The following is a 19,790-nucleotide window of genomic DNA, read 5'->3' as shown; positions in this document are numbered from 1 at the left end:
CTTCTGCACTCTGATCCTGGTCTGGATTCTGGGGTTGGCACTTTTAAAAACTCATTCTCCTTGCTCTTGCTTCTCCATGCTTCAATTCTAGTATCTTCCCTCTGTCGCCCACCCCACCCAATAAATGATCATCCAGGAACCTAGACCATTGTTTCTGTTGAGTAGAAGCTGATTTAGAGCAGCTACAAGTTTGTTGTGCCTGAAGGAACATAGAGTGTGAGGCTATGGAGGTGGAACACGTCATACCTCTTCTTTTGAGGTTGAGGATCAAGCAAGATGCGGGGAAGATTAAAGGAAGCTTTAAAAAAAAAGTCAGACAGCTCTGGAATAAGTATTTGGTTGACCTGCTTTCTGAAACCTCATGTCTCCCATTCCCTGATGATCTTTAAAAACTCTTTTCAAAAATCCCCTTGGGTTCATGCCTTCTCCATGGGTGGGGAAGGGAATGGAAGGAGAAAATTTGGAACTGAAAAATAAAAATTTAAAAAAAATTTTTAACCCCCTTAGGGATAGGGTTTTACTACTCTTGTCTGATCTCTCATCATTCCTGCCTGTAACCATTTGCCTCATCTGAAAAATGATCTGGAGAAGAAAATGGCAAACCCATCCAGTATCTTTGCCAGGAAAACTCCAGCTGGGGTCACAAAGAATCAGATATGATGGAATGATAACAACAAATCTTTTGAGTGACCAGGGTTGTGAACAAAGAGACCTGGCAGTGTTCTGGGGCTTGGGGAAATTAAAATAATGTCATTTGCAAACAGAATTAACCTGAGAATCTCTTAATGATAGGCAGTAGAAGACCCCTTTCAAAGACAAGCTATCTCTCTACAATTCAGACATCTTCCAACACACTGGCAAATGCCTTTAAGTGAGCATGTGTCCCTGTTACACGCCTGGTTTGGTACTGATACTCAGCGGATCTCCAGGGCTGCAACTGACAGGAAATTATGTGTGATCTTTAAATATCTGTTGGAGACTCCTTGTTTGAGGAGATTTTATCAAGTGAAATGCTTTTATGCAATTAACAAACACAGTGGGCTCTTACATTCTCTTCACCTCCCAAGCTAATCTCATCTTGTCACTGGGGGTGGGAATGGGAATGTGGAGTGGTCTTAAGAACCTAGAATCTCTCTCTATCGCTTCATACACTGGAACAGGCCAATATCCCATGTCCAATGCTCGCCTCCCCAATCTTCCTACCTCCCTCCATCCCTCACAATGCTGTCTAGTTCTCCCATCACCTAGGGTGGGAATAGGGGGATCCTCAGGCTTTCAGAATTGGCACGTTCAGCCTCCATTTAGGTGAAAGACCAATTTTAATGAGTGTGGTGTCTCCAGAGACATAATGGCCCTAAAGGAACAGTTTTCTTAGATGTTTAGGAAGCATCTTGTCAATTTCAGTTAAAAGTCACATCTTGCCATTTTAATGTGAGCTTTTCCTTTTGGATGTTTCCAATGGCTAGGACATATGTGGATATAGGTATTCACACGCGGATATTCACAAAGCCAGGATATTCACACAGGGCCACTAGGTGGCGCAGTGGATAGAATGCCTGGCCCGGAGTTAGGAAGGCTCATCTTCCTGTATGACCCTGAGCAAGTCATTTAGCCTTGTTTGCCTCAGTTTCCTCATCTGTAAAATGAGCTGGAGAAGGAAATGACAAACCACTCCAATATCTTTACCAAGAAAACCCTAAATGGGGTGATGAAAGGTTGGAAATGACTGAAAAACGACCAATGAAATTCACACAGCCGTATGAGTACCTCTTTCCCCATTCCTCTCCACCAGTCCTTCATTAGCATTAGCTTTTTAAACAGCAAGTACCACCACCCTCCTTTTTTCCCCTAGCATAATCTACCTGCTCCGGATAAGCAGATGATCAGAATGCATTTCCTTAGAACCTCTCATGTTGCCAATCACTCATATTTCTAAAATTCTGTAAGGGTTTTCAAAGTTGTTGTTAGTCCCATTTTTCACATGACAAACTGAGGCTCAGAGAAAGGAGGTGAATTGTCCCAGGTCACACAGCTACTCTCTGTACTGAGACACCAATTCAGGCCTTCGGTCTCACAGTCCGTGCCGTCTCCCAGGTTAGCCCTTGAGCACCCCCCATGTAATGATCAATAATGTCGATGAAAAGAACCCTGAAAGGAAGAAGGCCTCCAAGGTCCCTTCCAGCTCGGTGGTCCTATACTCTCTAAAACAAGAGAGCTCAAACAGATGAACTCTGAAATTCCCTAGAGGTACTGAGGTGGCACCATAGATAGAGTGGTGAGCCTGGAGTCAGGATGACCTCAAATCTGGACTCAGACATTTCCTAGTTGTATGACCCTGGGCAAGTCATTTACCCCCTGTTTGCCTCAGTTTCCTCAATAATAACAGGACCTACCTCCCAGGGTTGTTGGGAGAATAAAATAAGGTAATATCTGTAAAGTGCTTAGCGCAGTGCCTCCCACATAGTAGCCTCTATAGAAATGCTTATTCCCTTCTCCCTTCAGCTTTAAATATGTGGTCCTTATAAGGGTCAGCTAGGTGGCACAGTGGATAGAGCACTGGCCCTGGAGTCAGGAGGACCTGAGTTCAAATCTGGTCTCAGATACATAATACTTCCTAGCTGTGTGACTCTGGGCAAGTCATTTAACCCCAATTGTCTCACTAAAAAAAAAATTTAAAAAAAAATTTAAAAATATGTGGTCCTATGATTCTGCCTGCATAATAGCAGCCAGGCAGTTCAGTGGCTAGAACTCTGGGCCTGGAATCCGGAAAGCTTGAATTTGAATTCATTTACTCACCTGCATGACACTGAGCAGGTCATTGAACTTGTGTCTGTCTCAGTTTCCTTGTCTGAAAAATGAGTCTAATAAGACCTACTTCCCAGGGTTGTTGTGAGGCTCCAATGAAATTCACAAAGCACTTAATATAAATAAAATAAACAGCTGTATAAATGCTAGCTATTACGATGATCCATCCCCTTCTCTACATTTACACTGCCTTCTTCACCTCTCTCCTGGACTACTGCCAACAGCCTCCAGATTCTCATTTTTCCCTTCTCTAATCCTTTCTCTGAACGAGTGCCCAAGCACCCAAGTCTGACCATAGCAACAACTCACTAAAGAATCTCCAATGGTTCCCTGATGACTCCAGAATAAACTACAGACTCCTCAGCTTGGCATTTAAAGCACTTCACAATCTGGCTCCAGCCTGCCTTTCTAGGCTTACTGTTTCTCACCTTTGTATACCTGTGCAGCCACTTGGTACAGCGGAGGGGGCGCGTGGCCTTGAAATCTCAAAAACTTGAGTTCAAATCCGACCTTGGATGCTTACTGGCTGGGTGACCTTGGGCAAAGTCACTTAATTTCTTTCTTTTTTTCACTTTGATTTTTAAATTAAATTAAATTTTTAAAAAATTTTTTCCATATGCTTTTGAGTTGAAAATTTTTCTCCCTTTTCCTCCCCCCCACCTTCCCCAAGACGGCGCTCAATCTGATATAGGCTTTACATTTACATACCCATTAAACATATTTTCATATTAGTGAAGTTGTAAGTAAAAATTAAAACCAATAGGAAGAACCATGAGAAAGATGAAACGAAACTCAACAGAAGGTAAAAATAAGTGAGAACGATTCGACTTCCATAGTTCTTTCTTTGGATGTGGACAACATTTTCCATCCCGAGGCCTCTGGAGATGTCTTAGATCCTCATAATGCTGAGAAGGGTTCAGTTTATCAATATTAGTCATTGCACAATGTGGCTGTTATTGTGTGCAAAGTCCTCTTGGATCTGCTCACTTCACCCAGCATCAGACCATACAAGTCTTTCCAGGTTCTTCTGAAGTCAGCCTGTTCATCATTTCTTATAGCACAATAGTATTCCATTACATTCATATACCACAACTTGCTCAGCCATTCCCCAATTGATGGGCATCCTCTCAATTTCCAATTCTTTGGCACCACAGAAAGAGCTGCTATGAATATTTTTGTACATGCGGGTCCTTTTCCCATTTGTTTGATCTCTTTGGGATATAGCCCTAGAAGTGCTATTGCTGGATCAAAGGGTATACACATTTTTGTAGCCCTTTGGGCATAGTTCCAAATTGTTCTCCAAAATGGTTGGATCATTTCACAACTCTACCAACAATGTATTAGCAAAGTCACTTAATTTCTGTAAGCTCCTCGAAGGCATTTACTGTCTTTTGTCTCTTTTTGTATCTCCAGCATTTAGCACAGAGCTTGGCACATAGTAGCCGCTTAATGAATGTTTATTGAATGAATGAATACCTCAATTTCCCCATCTGTAAAATGCAGATAATAATAGCATCTACCTTCTGGGGTTGTTGTCAGGATCAAATAAGGAGATATTTGTAAAGCTTGTAAAGTGCTTTGTAAACTTTAAAGTGCTATGTAAATGGGAGCTATAATAGTAATGATAATTATTATTATCATTATTATTATTATTATCTTCTTCATTGATGGAAAGAGCCCTGTATTTGGAATTAAGAACCCAAGTTCAAATCTGGGCTCTGCCAACAACTTCCTGTGCAGCCCTGGGTGAATTACTTAGAACCTCTCTGGGCCTCAATTGCCTCTTCTGTGATATTAGGGATTGGACTAGATGACTGACATATAAGTTTCCTTCTAGCTCTTGGTCTATTGATCCTATGATTTCATGATCCCTAGCTTCCTTCGAGGTAGAGTTCACGAGCCATCTCCAAGAAGACTTTCCTGATCTCCCTAATGGAGAGCATTCTCTCGGTTGGCTAATTATCACATATGGACTTACACGTTCACATGAAGGATCTCCCGTAGTAGAATGGGAGGTGTTTGAGGGCAAGAACTGTTTTCTTGCATTATCCTCATACTCCCGTTGCTTTACATAGTGCCTGCAATGTAGCAGGGTGCTTAATAAGCACTGGTTGGATTGGACTGGACTTTGATGGGGGCTCAACCATCAGTTAACAAACGTGCCTCTTCTCTAATATCGTGCATGATCCATTTCTACAAAAAAAAAAATCAGATTAACTTATCTACAATACAACCTTTCCCTTCTCCTTTATCAACCAGCCAACAATGGCATATTGAGCAGCTTCCATGAGGCTACCAGGGTGGTGGGCTCTTACGAAAAACAAGAGAAGTACAAGATGAGAATCGCAGACTTCAAGGGGCTTACCATCTAGATAGAAAACAAAGACTCACAGTCTGGCTCTAGCCTCTCTAGATTTGCAAAGTATTTTAAATGCCAAGCTAAGGAGTATGTAATAAATAAAGTCCATATGCCTCAGACTTTCTGGGACAGTCCTGATATCAAGAAAAGGAAATATACTTTAAAAAAAAAGATTTTCTTTAAAATAAATGTTGAAAATAGCTTTTGTTTTTAATGTCATCTACAATTCCTAATATGTTTCTCCTTACCCCTCCCAGAGAGTCATCCCTCATAACAAAGAATAAAAGAGAAAAACATACAGCTCAGGAAAACAAAAAAATACATATATATCAAAACATTCTTGATAAAATCTTTATAAACCTGACTGTGTATGTAACAATTTATTTTGTTTTTCCTTTTAAATTATATGCAGCTCTTTTCACCCACAGACCCTCAATTCCAAAAAGAGCATGGGGAGAAGACTTCTTATACCTCTTCTTTGGGGCCAAAACTGGTTATTATAATTTCACAGTATTTGGTTTTAATTTTTTTTTAATTTTTAAAATTTGTTTTAATTTTTATTTGTTCTATTTTTTATTCATCGTGTATGTCATTTTTCTGGTTCTTTGCATTGGTTCATGTAAGTCTTTCTATGCTTCTCTGAATTCTTGATATTCATTTTTTTCTTACAACACAGTGTTTGATGGAGACAGCCTAGAATTCTGAGCCCAAGAAGCCTAAGAATATAAAATGTCTTCCAGGCCGCCCACCCTGCTTTCAGCCCAGCCTCTCCGTCCATCACCCAGGGAAGTAAACCTTGTGGAGTGAGACTCTCCACCTGTCTCTTGAAATTTTCTCTGCAGGTGCTGCAGACCCCAACTCATCAGTAGCTATAGCCACTGGACACCCGGAAAAGACAGTCCTCACCCCCAAAGTCAAATCATTCAACATCAGAAGCAGATGGGGTTTCATGAGCAGAAATGGAATTGGAGAAGATTCCTTACCATCTGCTTTGAAATAAGGATCACGGTGATAGGGTGCTCAGACCCCAGCCCTAGGACCATATCTTTCCCCAGCCCAAAGACCCAATCTTTAGCAGTAAATCATGAGTGGCCCCAGTGAGGTGAACTCTCTCTCCCTGTTACAAGAACAAGCTGACCTCTGTAGAATTTCCCTTGTATGAGCAGGATTATCTTGTACCAGCAGGATGTATCATGTATCAGTTCCCACAGTTACCATATTACAATCCAGAGGTCAAGCTACAGACGTCAGCTCCCAAGGCTATCTTGTTTCAGATATAGACCGAAAACACACCCCTTAGAAGTCCCTCCCCCAAGGGTTTCCTGTAGTAAATGATGTCTGTGCCCAAGGTAAAGAAACTGTGTGTTCCTTTAGGAGCTGACCACTCCTTGATCCCTCCCCATACCGCCTGATTAGCATAGTAGGCTCTTCTCCCTAACGGACCCAAGATCCCTAATTCCAGGCTAGAGCTAAAGGGGGGCAGGGAGCATTTTAATTTATTATTTATTTTTTTAAGGCAATTGGGATTAAGTGACTTTCCCAGGGTCACACAGCTAGTAAGTGTCAAGTGTCTGAGGCTAGATTTGAACTCAGGTCCTCCTGACTCCAGGGCTGGTGCTCTGTCCACTGTGCCACCTAGCTGCCCCAGTTCTATCATATTCTTACAGAGCTATCTGGAGCACTGAGAGGTTTCGTTTCCTAGGGTCACACAGTCAGTACGTGTCAGAGGTTTGGACTCAAACCCAGGGTCACACAGTCAGAGGTTTTGACTGGAACTCTAGTCTTTTCCAACTTGAGGCTGGGCTCTCTACCTGGTGCCTCTCTAGGTAATACAATGGAAAGACCAAATAAATATTTCTTGTCTCCCAAAGGCCATTTTTTTAATGATGCACATATAGGATTAGGAATTTGGAAGGAGGGCCCTTGGAAGTCCTCCTGCCGCTTCTATGAGCACATCGGATTAGCTAATTACCTGAAAATCATAGAATGTTAGAAGGGGAAAGGATTTAGGATCATAGATTTAAAGATGGAAAGATCCTGGGAAGGTCATTTACACCATTTTATGGAGGGAGTTACTGAGACCCTGAGAGGGGAAGACACCTGTCCAAGGTCACACAGGATATCCAAAACTTGAACCCAGACCTTATTGACTCCTAGTTTAGTGTTCCTTCTACTAGACTATGAGCCTTCTCCCCTCTCCCCAAAACTGTTGCCTTAGAAGGATCACAGAATCAGGGGGAGCCTATTCCTGAAGGGACAGATTATAGGGGCAGGAGGGATTGAACATAGGAAGAGGTATGGTGGCTTGATCTCATAGGGAAAAAAAAATCTTGAATGCTTTCGTAAGACCTATTTCTGAGATCTGCGAACAAGGCACCTCAGTGTATGTTTGCTCATCTATGCAATGGGATTTGTTGCTTAGTCATTTCCAACTCTTTGTGACCCCATTTGGGGTTTGCCTGGCAAAGATACTGGAGTGATTTGCCCTTTCCTTCTCCAGCTCATTTTACAGATGAGGAAACTGAGGCAAACAGGGCAAAGTGACTTGCCCGGGATCACACAACTAGGAAATGTCTGAGGCTGGATTTGAACTCGGGTCTTCCTGACTCCAGACCCAGTGCTCTTTCTACTATGCAATGACCACCACCCTCCTTGGCCACCAGAATTATGGTGAAAATCAAATGAAGGAACACCGATAAAAAGGCTTAGAAAAGTCCAGAGCACCACACCAGTGGAGCAGTAACTAGGCAGTTTGGTCTAGAGCAGAGGTGTCAGAAACGTGTGTGGCCCGCCACACTTCTGAGTGTACCCCAACCAGGCTAAAATGTAGCTAGGAAATAGTTCACAAACTTTTAAAAATGCAATAAAGCACAGATAGCATCACACCGTAAAACTGAGTCAATATGCAGCCTGTAGGGATCCTTCCGTGAGGATCAGTGGCCCTCATTTCTACTTAAGTTTTGCTGGAATGCTAAATTTAGAGTACATCAACAATATTACAAAAAGCAGCCTCTCCAACAATGCCCTGAAGGTATTATCTGTTTCCTTGTCCTCAGGCCATATCCTACACCCCACCCCATCCCCAGCATACATACACACACACACACACAGAGCAACTTGCAATTTGTCCTAATTGTAGTTTGTGTTTAGCATGATGCCTGACATACAGTAAATGCTTAATAAATGCATGTTGACTGATTCCTTTCTCCAGGTATTAGTAATAATAATAGTAACAGCTAACATTGATACAGTACCTGCTATTTACTAGGCACTGGGCTAAGCACTTTGCAAATACTGTCTCATTTGATCTTCACAACAACCTGAGGCAAAAAGTTTAAGTGACTTGCCTAGGGTCACAGAGTTAGTAAGTGGCTGAGGCTGAGTTTGAACTCAGCTCTTCCTGACTTCACAAAAACTAGTTCTCTATCCACTGCACTACCTTGCTTCCGCTAGGTACACAAATTCCTAGTTGTGGCTCTGTATCCATGTGTAGAGGAGTCCATTATAATTATTATCACAGATGGCAGCCACCTCTGATCTTTTTTTCTGAGAAACTAGTACGTTATAGACAGGCAGAGACCTTGCTTCCCTTCTGGCCATATCCATTAGATCCAGAGTGCTGGGCACTGCTGTCCTCTAGTGGGCACTGGAAGACAGATGAATCACTTGGACAAGCCACCTGCCGTAAATGTCAGACTGCTAGAAAATTAATTGGCTGAAAGAGCCCAAGGTCTGCAGTCAAAGTGAGCTTAATTTTCCAGTGTGGTTGATTTAACATAGATTGATGGTCTGTCATTTGCCCGGGTTATGGTCCTAAATTTAGGGTAGGAGGTGAAGAGTTGGGCCATTTGCCAGAAGCTTTAACAGGGTTCACGATGGGCCTGGCCCTCAGGGCTCCAGCTGCAATCGTCCACCAACACACAAACTGGAGGAGACCACAGCTGTGGAAGAGACACATGCTCTGTCTGATTCCAAGGCGCGGGTCAGCAGAGCCTTGCATCTGACCTGCGCTGTCCACAAGAGGGCAGTAGGATGCTGCCTACCGGCTACCCCTGGCAAGTCAAGAATTCTCCAAGTGTGTGTCCAAAAAAGTCTAGCAATGGGAATAAAGTTCATAGTACCATCCCAGAGAATTTCTTCTCCCTGGAAGGAGGAAATCTTGGGAGGCATGGCAGTTAGATACCTAATCAAGAGAATGCCCCTAAATAACTGGATTTTTCAATAAGTACATTCAGTATCACGGCTGATGGAAAATCATTCATTCATTCAACAAATACTGATTTAGTCCTACTGTGTCATGATCAGTGGGGGGAAAAAAACCAAAACAAAAAAAAACAAAGTTTGAATAAGACATATTCTCTGACCTCATGGAGTTTAAGTGGGGGGAGTGGAAGGTGGGGGCAGGCTGAAAGAAGGGATAAATAGATGAGAGATAAGCCTAGACCATACTTCTTTGCATTTGGATACAGTGTTAGCAAGAACAGGTATTATATAAGGCTCTAAGGCTTGTACAATGCTTTCCATGAGCTAGGTAGTAGAATGCATAAAGTCTTGTACCTAAGAGTCAGGAATCCACAGTTACTAATTACTGAGCTAGATGACCTTGGGAAAGATACTTATCCTCTCAGATTCAACTTCCTCATCTATGAAATGGGGATAACAGCACTTAACATCACAGGGGTCTCTTGCGAATCAAATGAGATAGTATGCATAAAGCATTTTGCAAACCTTCAAGTTCTATATAAATGTTAGCCATTATTATCTTAGTTAATGTTCATAACAAGCTCATGAAATAAGTATTTTTGTGAGTTTTTTGAATTAATTTATGTTTAGTTTTCAGCATTCACTTCCACAAGATTTTGAGCTCCAAATTTTCTCCCCATCTCTCCCTTCCCCCTACCCCAAGATGGCATGCATTCTGAATACCTCTTCTCCTAATCTGCCTTTCCTTCTATCTCCCCCTCCCTTTCTCTTATCCCTTTCCCCTTCAATTTTCTATATCTCATTTCCGATATATCATATTTCCCAGTTGCATGTGAGTTTTTTTTTTTAATATACTGGGCACTGCATTAAATGCTAGATCCATCCTCTCTCCATTATGCTACTCACAGCTTCTTAGAATATAAGCTCCTTGAGGGCAGGGACTATTTAATTTTTGTCTTTGTGTCCCCACCACCTAGCAGAGTGTCTGGACCATGGTGCTTAATAAGTGCTTATTGACTGCCTCTCTTTGTAGGAATTATTGCCTCAGTTTCCTCATCTGTAAAATGGGGATAATAATGGCAGCTACCTCCCAGTATAATTGTGAGGATCAAATGAGGAAACATATTTGTAAAGTGCTTTGCAAACCTCAAATTGTTGAATAAATATTACCCATTATTATTATACACAAGACAAATCATAAAATCAGATAAAAAAGACACAGGTAGGTGGCAGCTAGGTGGCACAGGGGACAGAGAGCACTGGTCCCAGATTCAGGAGGACCTGAGTTCAAATCCAGCCTCAGACACTTGCTACTGTGTGATCCTGGGCAAGTCATTTAACCCCATTGCCTAGCCAAAAAAAAAAAAAGCCACAGGTAGGGAAAAGCCCTTATAAGGGGTTGTGTTTTCAGATCCTACTCAGGAGTGGGGAACCTTTGGCCTCGGAGCTACATGTAGCTGGCGGTCCTTGAGTGTGGTCTTCTGACTGAGTCCAAGTTTTACAGAACAAATCTTTTTATTAAGGGGATTTGTTCTGTCAAGTTTGGATTCAGTCAAAGGGCTACACTTGAGGACCTAGAGGGTCACATGTGGCCTCAAGGCTGCAGGTTCCCTACCCTTAAATCATCCTCTTGGGTCTCTTCCACTTTCTCTACTGGAGGACCTTTCTCTGGTTGTTTGTATAGCAAGTAATTTTTTAAATTAACAAGCATTTTTTTTCCTCCCTCCTATCTCCATTTAAAAAAAAAAGGGAAACAAACATATGTATACTTAAGTTGTACATAATGGAGGCCTGTCATTAAAAATATAGTCCTCTGATGTCCACATGATATATGTGTGTACATGTGTATGTATATATGTATGTATGTATATATGTGTGTACCATTCTATCTAGTATTTGTTAAGTTCAGAATAAAAATTAAAAATTAATTTTAAAATATGTACAAACAATTCCCACATTGGTCACGTTCAGAAATGCATGTTTCATTCTCCATTTTGAGTCCCTCACCTCTCTGCCAGAAGGTAGGTGGCATGCTTCCCACTGGGATGATTATAAATTTCCATTTGGCTTTAAATCCCCAGCCAAACCACTCTGGAAGAAGATAAGGAATAGCATGTAGGGATGCACACCGAGAAGCACTGGGCGAGCCCCTTGTGCGTCTGAATGACTCCCCAGATGCATGTGGAAGAGGGAAGCTGCTTCCAAGAAAGGGAGACTGCACAGGCTGCATGCAGATGGAGAAGCAGCATCGGGCCATGGATCTGGGGGCAGCAACGGACCTCTAGACTATTGTCATCTTCTCAGGTCCCACTGCCAGCTTCCAGGAGAGGGGAATCCACAGAGAAATGAAGAAGCAAAAGGAAGCTCTCTCCGCTAAAGAGCCCACAGGTCTAGGGCCAGGACAAAGACAGAGGCAGGCTGGCCAGCTGCTGCTGCAAGATGATCATTAAGGCAGAGCCACCAGGCATTGACCTTTGCTTAGGTGGATTGCCCAGGGCCAGGAGTGAGGTCAGCACTCTAGGGATCCCGAGGTCTTTCCTCACAGGGGAATCATTATCATCATCATAACCAAAGGAATATGGAACAAATGTATGAGTCATGCACGTCTGAATGTGGCAACCGAGGGATTTATGATGGCAATTTAGGGCCAGGTCATTGCTACCAGAAACCACAAGGAGTCTGAAGCACTCAGGGATCAGGGCCACTACGTAGGATGGGAACTGGGCAACCTATCACAGCAGGCTGTAAAAGGGTAGTGCCCATGGGACACCCTGCAAGCATGACCTGGGGGCTGAAATTCGAAGTGGGCAGCTCTCCATCTCTCATGGACTGACAAGGACAAATCCCTGAGCCACCCATCCATGAAAGTCTCAGCTGAAGTCCCACCTTCTACAAGCAGCCTTTCCCAGCCTTAGTGCTTTCCCTTTGTTGATTCTCTCCAATTTATCTCATCTATATCTTGTCTGGCCATAGATGTCTCCCCCCATTAGAGTGTAAGCTCCTTGAGGGCAGGGACTATTTGATTACGTTTTTAGGTTTGGGACTTTCTTTGTATCCTCTTTGGGGGGGGGTACTAGTTTTTGGGTCTTCTTTGCAGATGCTGAGCACAGTGTAAGCATTTAATAAATGCTTGTTAATTTGACTTGACTGGCCTCAAAATATCCTGGAAAACTCAACCAATAAAGTGTACTGAAATCAGGCCATCTTTTTTTGTTTTGTAGGCAATTGAGTTAAGTGACTTTCATGGGGTCACACAGCTAGTAAGTATCTGAGGTCACATTTGAACTCGGGTCCTCCTCACTGCAGGGCTGTTGTACTCTACGTCTTGATCTATATCTGGCCACTGGACCCAGATGATTCCAGAGGAGAAAGTGAGGCTGGTGACCTTGCACTGCCCTCCCTCACTTAAATCCAATTCACGTGAAAGTCATGGCGCCACCTTCCTGATGTCATGGTCCTCTTGGAGAACGAAGGACCAATAACCACAATTCTATCCACTGCATCACCTAGCTGCCCCTCAGACCATCCTGACAGGCCAAAATATTTCCTATAATCACCTCTATAGAACACCGGTCCATAAAAAAATTAAGAACATTGTTTTTAACGTAGGTATATCTGACCAGAGGCATGCTGGCAAATGTTTAACAACAAGTACTCTGGAAGAAAAATATGCATGCAACACACTTTTAAATTTCATCTGCATTCTTAGCATTTTCTTCATCACTTTCTTAAGTCTAAACAACCAACAAAATAGTGAATAGAGCCCTGATTTGTAGCGTTTGCCAATTTCAGAGGTGTCAGTGCTCACATTGAAAATGTTTGTTTGTTTTGTTTTTATTTTTATTTTTTTTGCTTTTAGGCAATTGGGGTTAAGTGACTTGCCCAGGGTCACATAGCTAGTAAGTGTCAAGTGTTTGGTCTGAGCCCGGATTTGAACTGAGGTCCTGCTGACTTCAGGGCCGGTGCTCTATCCGCTGTGCCACCTAGCTGCCCCCCACATTGAAAATGTAATAACCGGTTTTTCTAAGCTTTTATGAACTGGTTCCAGCATATCTCCGTACGTCTCTATCCTAAATATTCATAACCTCCAGTCTTTTTGTTTGTTATTGATTCATTTCAGTCACATCTGACTCTTTGTCGCTCCATTTTTTTGGGGGGGGCAATTAGGGTTAAGTGACTTGCCCAGGGTCACACAGCTAGTAAGCGTCATGTGTTTCGTCTGAGGCTGGATTTGAACTCAGGTCCTCCTGACTTCAGGGCCGGTGCTGTATCCACGGTGCCACCTAGCTGCCCCCACTTGGTGTTTTTCTTGGCAAAGATATTGGAGCGGTTTGCCGTTTCCTTCTCCAGCTCATTTTACAGATGAGGAAATTGAGGCAAACAGGGTTAAGTGATTTGCCACACAAAGGTCACACAGATAGTGTCAGGAGCCAGATTTGAACTCAGGAAGATGGGTCTTCTCGACTACAGGCCTGGTGCTCTATCCACTGTACCACCCAGGCAACAATCTCCAGTCTACACGGAAGGAAAAACCTTTGAAATATAAAGACCTAGAATAACAAATAAAAGCAAACAGGACGAGATGCACTTCAGACCCATTGTGTTGGCTGCTACTGGAGGTTGTTCCATGGGTGTTTTCCTTGCATTTACATCAAGGATAACTTATATCCTAATACTTTTATTCAGCTCCACAAATTGTCCTTTTATCCACCTGAACGTGAGTCTGTTGGATGTTAAACGTAAGAGAACAATAGTAAGAGAGCTTATCTTTGGGCCATGTGTCTCTGAACCCCATTAAAAAATAGGAGAAACATCAAGAGAACAACACTCACAAACAACAGATAGTATCCTGTACCAGGAGGGTCATTCCGGACAACGCTGCAGCTCGCATTTGCCCGGACATCCCACTGACCCTAAAAGTGCAAAAACAAAGCTTTGAGTTAGTGTTGTCCATTGCGAATACTCAGAACATCCAAACTTCATAGAATGAAAAGCTTTTGAAATATAGAGACTAGTAGAAGAAAGTGAGGCGAGGAGGGGAAGGGAGGAAGTACATAGCATATCTCCTTTGTTTTGCTTGTACCTAAAGCTGTCTTTTACTGAGTCTACAGAAGATAGGCTAACATTGCCAAGGTTTAATTCAGCTAGAAAAGGTGACCAGTCAGCCAGGTTATGCAATGAATAGAGCTCTGGGCCCAGAGCCTGAAAGACTAGAGTTCAAATCCTCCGTCAGATACTTACTAGATATGTGACCCTGGGCAAGTCACTTAACTTCTGTTTGCCTCAGTTTCCTTATCTGTAAAATAAGGATAATAATAGAACCTACCTCCCAGGGTTTTTGTAGGAATCAGATGAGATTGAAATATTTATAAAGTGTTTAGCATTGTAACTGGCACATAGTAACTACTATATAAATGCTTTTTCCTCTCCCTCCCAATCATTTTACCGACTTTCAAGGCAGTTCACTAAATATTAAGCTTGAAATAATGGTAGTGGGGGGCAGCTAGGTGGTGCAGTGGATGGAGCATTGGCCCTGGAGTCAGGAGGACGTGAGTTCAAAACCAGCCTCAGACACATAACACTCACTAGCTGTGTGACCTCAAGCAAGTCACTTAACCCCAATTGCTTCACCAAAAAAAAAAAAAGAATGGTGGTAGGATAGTGACTTTGTCCTCGGACTGTTTTTTAATCTGAATTCCATTGACTCTAAGATGAGAACAATAATACTAATGATAGTAATAACCAACATGTTGATGATGCTATGAGGTTTCTGGAGTACTTTACATAATCAACCTCCCTATGCAGATATTATTTCATCTTATCTTCTTAACAACTGAGTGAGACTGGGGCTCTTAAGATCCCCATTTTACAGATGAGAAAACAGAATGAGAGCGTTTAAAATTACTTCCCCAGAGTTACACAGGACTTGGAGATAGAAAGACGTGGCTTCAGACATTGGCTGTGTGAGGAGTTTTCTTGACTGTGCATGGACTTAAATATAAGTTCTTTTTGCATTTTTTATTGTGTAAATCAAACTATTTCCCCCCTATGTTTATTGTCTAGTTATCCTGAGTGTTTTGCTGGGGGGCTAAGGACCTTTTCAGAGAAAATGAGCTAGATACTGACATTACTAGGGACACTGTGTGGGAAAATGAGCCAGAGAGATTTGTTTTTCCAATTATGAAGTATTTTTTCTCCCTTGTCCCTCTCTCCACTAGGGGAAAAAAAAAGAAAAAGAAAAACAAAACCCTTTTAATAAATAAGCATAGTCGAGCAAAATAAATTCCCATTATGGCTATATCCAATAGCAATATTGATAGCTAACATTTATATAGCACTTATTATATGTCAGGCCTTATGCTAAGCACCGTACAATTATTATCTCATTAGATCCAAAAATGTGTGTCTCATTCTGTATGTTAATCCATCACCTCTTTGTCAGGAGGTGGGTAGCATTCTTCCTCATCGGTATTGGTCCTCTGGCAACGTGATTGATCACTGTACTAACTAGAGTGCTTGAGTATTTCAAAGTTGTTTGTTTTTTGCAATGTTGATGTTTCAGTATAAATTGTCCTTCTGCGTCTGCTCATGCCGCTATGCATCAATCCATACAAGTCTTCTCAATGTCTCGGAAACAGTCTCTTTATTTATTTCAGCACAATAGCAGTTCGCCACATTTCTATACCATAGCTTGTTCAACTGTTTCCCAGAGGATGGGCACACCCTCAGTTTCTAGGGATTTTTTGCCACCATAAAAAGAGCTATGGTAAATATTTTTGCATCCGTAGGACTTTTTCTGTTTTCTTTGATCCTTTTGGAGTATAGGTCTAGTAGTGGTACGGCTGAACCAAAGGGTATGGAGTAGTTAGTAAATTTTAGGGGGGCCATAGTTAAAAATTGCTTTCCAAAATGGCTGGACCAATTCTTAGCTCCAAGAATATACCAATGCGCTTGTTTTCTAGTGGTCTCTGAATCACTTTCTTTTTTGTCAACTTTTTTCAATCTGGTGGATATGAAGAGGAACCTAGTTGGTTTGATTTGCATTTCTCTAGTTCATGAGTAGCCTCGAGGCCAAAGGTTCCCTACCCCTGCTCTAGTTATTAATGATCAAAAGCATTTTTTTTCATGTGGCTATTGATAGCTTGAGTTTCTTCCTTAGATAACTGTTCTTATCCTTTGACCATTTATCAATTGGGGAATGTTTCTTATTCTTATAAATTTGAATCCATTCTTTATATATCTTAGAAAATATACCCTTATAAAAAAAAAACTTGCTGCAAAGATTCCCCCCCCCCCCATTATGTTGCTTAGAGGGGTTGATTTTTAGGAGATTTTTACCTGCATTGCTTTTGTTTGTGGGAAAAAAACCTTTTAAATTTTATGTAATCAAAATGGTCCAGTTAATCTGTGATTCTCTCTATCCCTCGTTTGGTCATGACCTCTTCACTTACTGGAGCAAAGGTTCACAAGTTTAGAGCTGGATGGGACCTTAGAGATGACTTAGTATGACCACTTCATTTTACAGACAAAGAAACTGAGGCTTAATCTGATTCCAAATTCAGTGTTCCTTTCATTGCATCATGCTGCCTTTCACTGAACACCCAAATCACCGAATCTCAGTGTCATGGACATCTGGGTAGGCCTTATATTACATCCCTCCCCTCCTCCACTTTCATTAAACTGTAAACTCCTTGAGAGAAAAGATGATGTCGTTTGGCTCTCCATAGTGTCCATCATATTTCTTTGCACACACAAGGGTCCCGATGAGTATTTGTTGTATAACAGTCCACACTCAGAGAAACCCTCCTAACTGGCTCTGACTACATCCCGTGGAACACGTATGGATCTGGTCCTCTCCAGTGACACATTTGTCCTGGCTTTTCTGTGGGTCATGTGTCCTGGCTGGAAAACTTGGTGCTTTGGGATAACGCAACAAAACCTGGGTGCTCCTTGATCACCTTTGTGGCAGCAGGAGGTGGGGTTTGGAGAGGTGGCTGTGTCAGAGAAAATTGGCCACTAAGCCAGGAAGAGCTGCCCACTCAGTAAACCTTAAAGCCGGAATTCTTAACATTTGTTGTGACCTAGATCCCTCTGGTAGTCCGCTTCTAAACCCCTCCTCAGAGTGATGATTGAAGATATAAATAAAATGAAATATATAGGATTACAAGGGAAACCCATTATATTGAAATAAAGATGAAATTTTTTTTCTATCCAAGTTCAGAGTTCCCCTGAAATCTATGCATGTGGACCCCAGGTTGAGAACCCTTAAAGGGAATGAGTTTATCCTCTAGACCTCTGTCTATTCCCATCTGTCAAGTATGTCAGAACTCTGTAAGCCTCTCCCTGGGGTGGGGATTGGAGAGAGGGGAAGAAAGGCACCCTCTTCAACTCTTCCAGAAATGGCAAACTGATCACACATGGTAGCCAACACATGCGCTAGCCGAGACTGGACCTTAAAGCCCTGGCTCTTTCTTCTGCTCTGTCCTTCTACCCTGAGCATGGATAACTGAATGGTGATTCTGAGAGGGACCTTTCCAGCCTTGGAGGCAAAGGCTTCTAAGATTAAGAAGTCAGCAGTTCCTGGGTACCTTAGTCAGTCACAGCTGGAGTACGAGAGATGCCCCTTACATCTACTACAGCACTTTTTGGATGAGAAGATGACAAAAGAAATGCTAAAAACACAGAAGACTCCAAAGTATGCATTGATTTAAAAAAATTAGACATGAAGCAGTAACTTATAAATACTATTACAGGAGGATGATACTTAAAACATCAAAACATGAAGCATTATGCAGGACTGTTGGATAGGCATTTCACACTTGGCTTCATGCTGTCTCCCTCAAGGTCCACATCTTCTGGCAAGCCAGGCCAGGCCAGGAGTTGAACCCCTCCTTCTGGAGGTGATTGCCTTACCATATGTTATTGTACTAAAATTATCTGTGATATTAAGTGTAGCATATAGAGTGCTAGCCTTAGAGTTAGAAAGACCCTAATCTGAACCTTGTCATAAATAGCTGTTTGGATAATAAATTTACCTTCCTTTGAGTCTCAGTTTGTGATCTGTAAAATGGGATTAATAATAGAACCTACTTTGTTGGGTCATTATAAGAATCAAATGAGATAATGTATATAAACTGCCATGTAGAACTTAAAACATTATATAAATGTGAGGAGTTATTATAATTTTTATGTTACCTACCCTCTCAATGCCCCAGGAAATTTCCTAAGAGCATGAGTTACAAAAATATGAACTGCCAATCTGCTTTGGTGGAGGGTGTTTTCATGCTGGGAGGTCCCTACACTGGTGAAATTCCCTGCTTCCCCACTAGAAAAAAAAAGTTATTTGTATATGTCATAGCCTGTAGTAGATTGTTAGTTTCATGAGGGCTTCATATCTCCCCTAGTACATAGGATAACACCCTGGATGCCATAAGTATGTAATAGATGTTGGTTAAACGGCCAGCCAGAGCGAGCCCGAATCTGCACATGGGGAACTTCTTGGACAAGGCTGTACTCTTATAAATCGTCTGGGCCCAGTCAACTTTCTATTCTGAGCAATGACAGATTGGAGAAGAGTGCCCAGTCCTTGAACATAAGTCACAAAGAGAAAGGTCATCCAAGAAAAGTGCCAAGTCATAGGGCCCTACTGGGCCTCAGCGGGGGTGGGGGGTGGGGGAGGGTCCCTGAGTACATGCACTTAGGTCTGTGATGCACTGATAATCTTGCGCTGGTTTTGCTGGACAGTTGTAGTCTGAGAACAGGCTTTGCAGGCTCAGGGTCAGGATCAGAGAGCAAAGAGCTCTTTAGGTTGGGGGTCAGGGGATAGTGGATGAGGGGAAGGGGACCTCAGGACTTCTTCCAACTCCCTGCAATCACACACTTCTGATCTCCAAATAACAATTCCCATTAAGATTTTAAAAGCATGCCTTTTGGTTTCCAAGAGGGCCACTGACTTCAATTTATTGATTATTTGCTAGCCATAATTAATAAATTGACTATTAAGTGCCCAGTGAAAAAAAAGATTTTAAAAGCACTTCATTTGTACTTGTTCATAACACTCTTGTGAGGGAGGTAGAGAGCCCATGTTATTATCTTTACAGATGAGGAAACAGAGGCTCAGAGAGATTAAATGATCTAGATCATTGGCTCATGGATTTAGAACTAACTGGTAGAGACCTGGGTCAGACAGCTAGCAAGAGTTAGAGCCTGGGATTTACTCCCAGCTTTCTCCTGATTAAAAATCGGGTGCTTTTTCTGCCATGGGCCTGCTTCTAAACCTGGAAGCTTTTGACCACACCTTAGGTGCAGGTCATTCTAACCTCTGGAAGGCAATTCCAAACCCATCTGGGTCAAGGATCAGGAAGTAGAGGAAAAGTTTCAGATGTAAAGGTTTTTGAATCTTGCTTTCTAAGATGGGAGGTGA

The 19,790-nt window shown here is 42.1% G+C and overlaps 1 long non-coding RNA gene across 1 annotated transcript in view; it reads right to left on the bottom strand.

The window, feature by feature from the left end:
- Positions 1–19,790, bottom strand: part of LOC144454489 (uncharacterized) — a 56,896-nt gene that overhangs the window by 17,770 nt on the left and 19,336 nt on the right. Inside the window, exon 2 of the long non-coding RNA XR_013482916.1 lies at positions 14,200–14,280. This is a non-coding gene — a long non-coding RNA (uncharacterized LOC144454489). The remainder of the gene's footprint in view (positions 1–14,199; positions 14,281–19,790) is intronic.

The sequence above is a fragment of the Phascolarctos cinereus genome, unplaced genomic scaffold (assembly GCF_003287225.1).
Source record: "Phascolarctos cinereus isolate Bilbo 61053 unplaced genomic scaffold, phaCin_HiC Scaffold_726;HRSCAF=1367, whole genome shotgun sequence".
NCBI classification, from domain to species: domain Eukaryota; kingdom Metazoa; phylum Chordata; class Mammalia; order Diprotodontia; family Phascolarctidae; genus Phascolarctos; species Phascolarctos cinereus.
The sequence above is the reverse complement of the archived record's forward strand: the minus strand, read 5'-3'. Positions and strand labels throughout refer to the sequence as shown.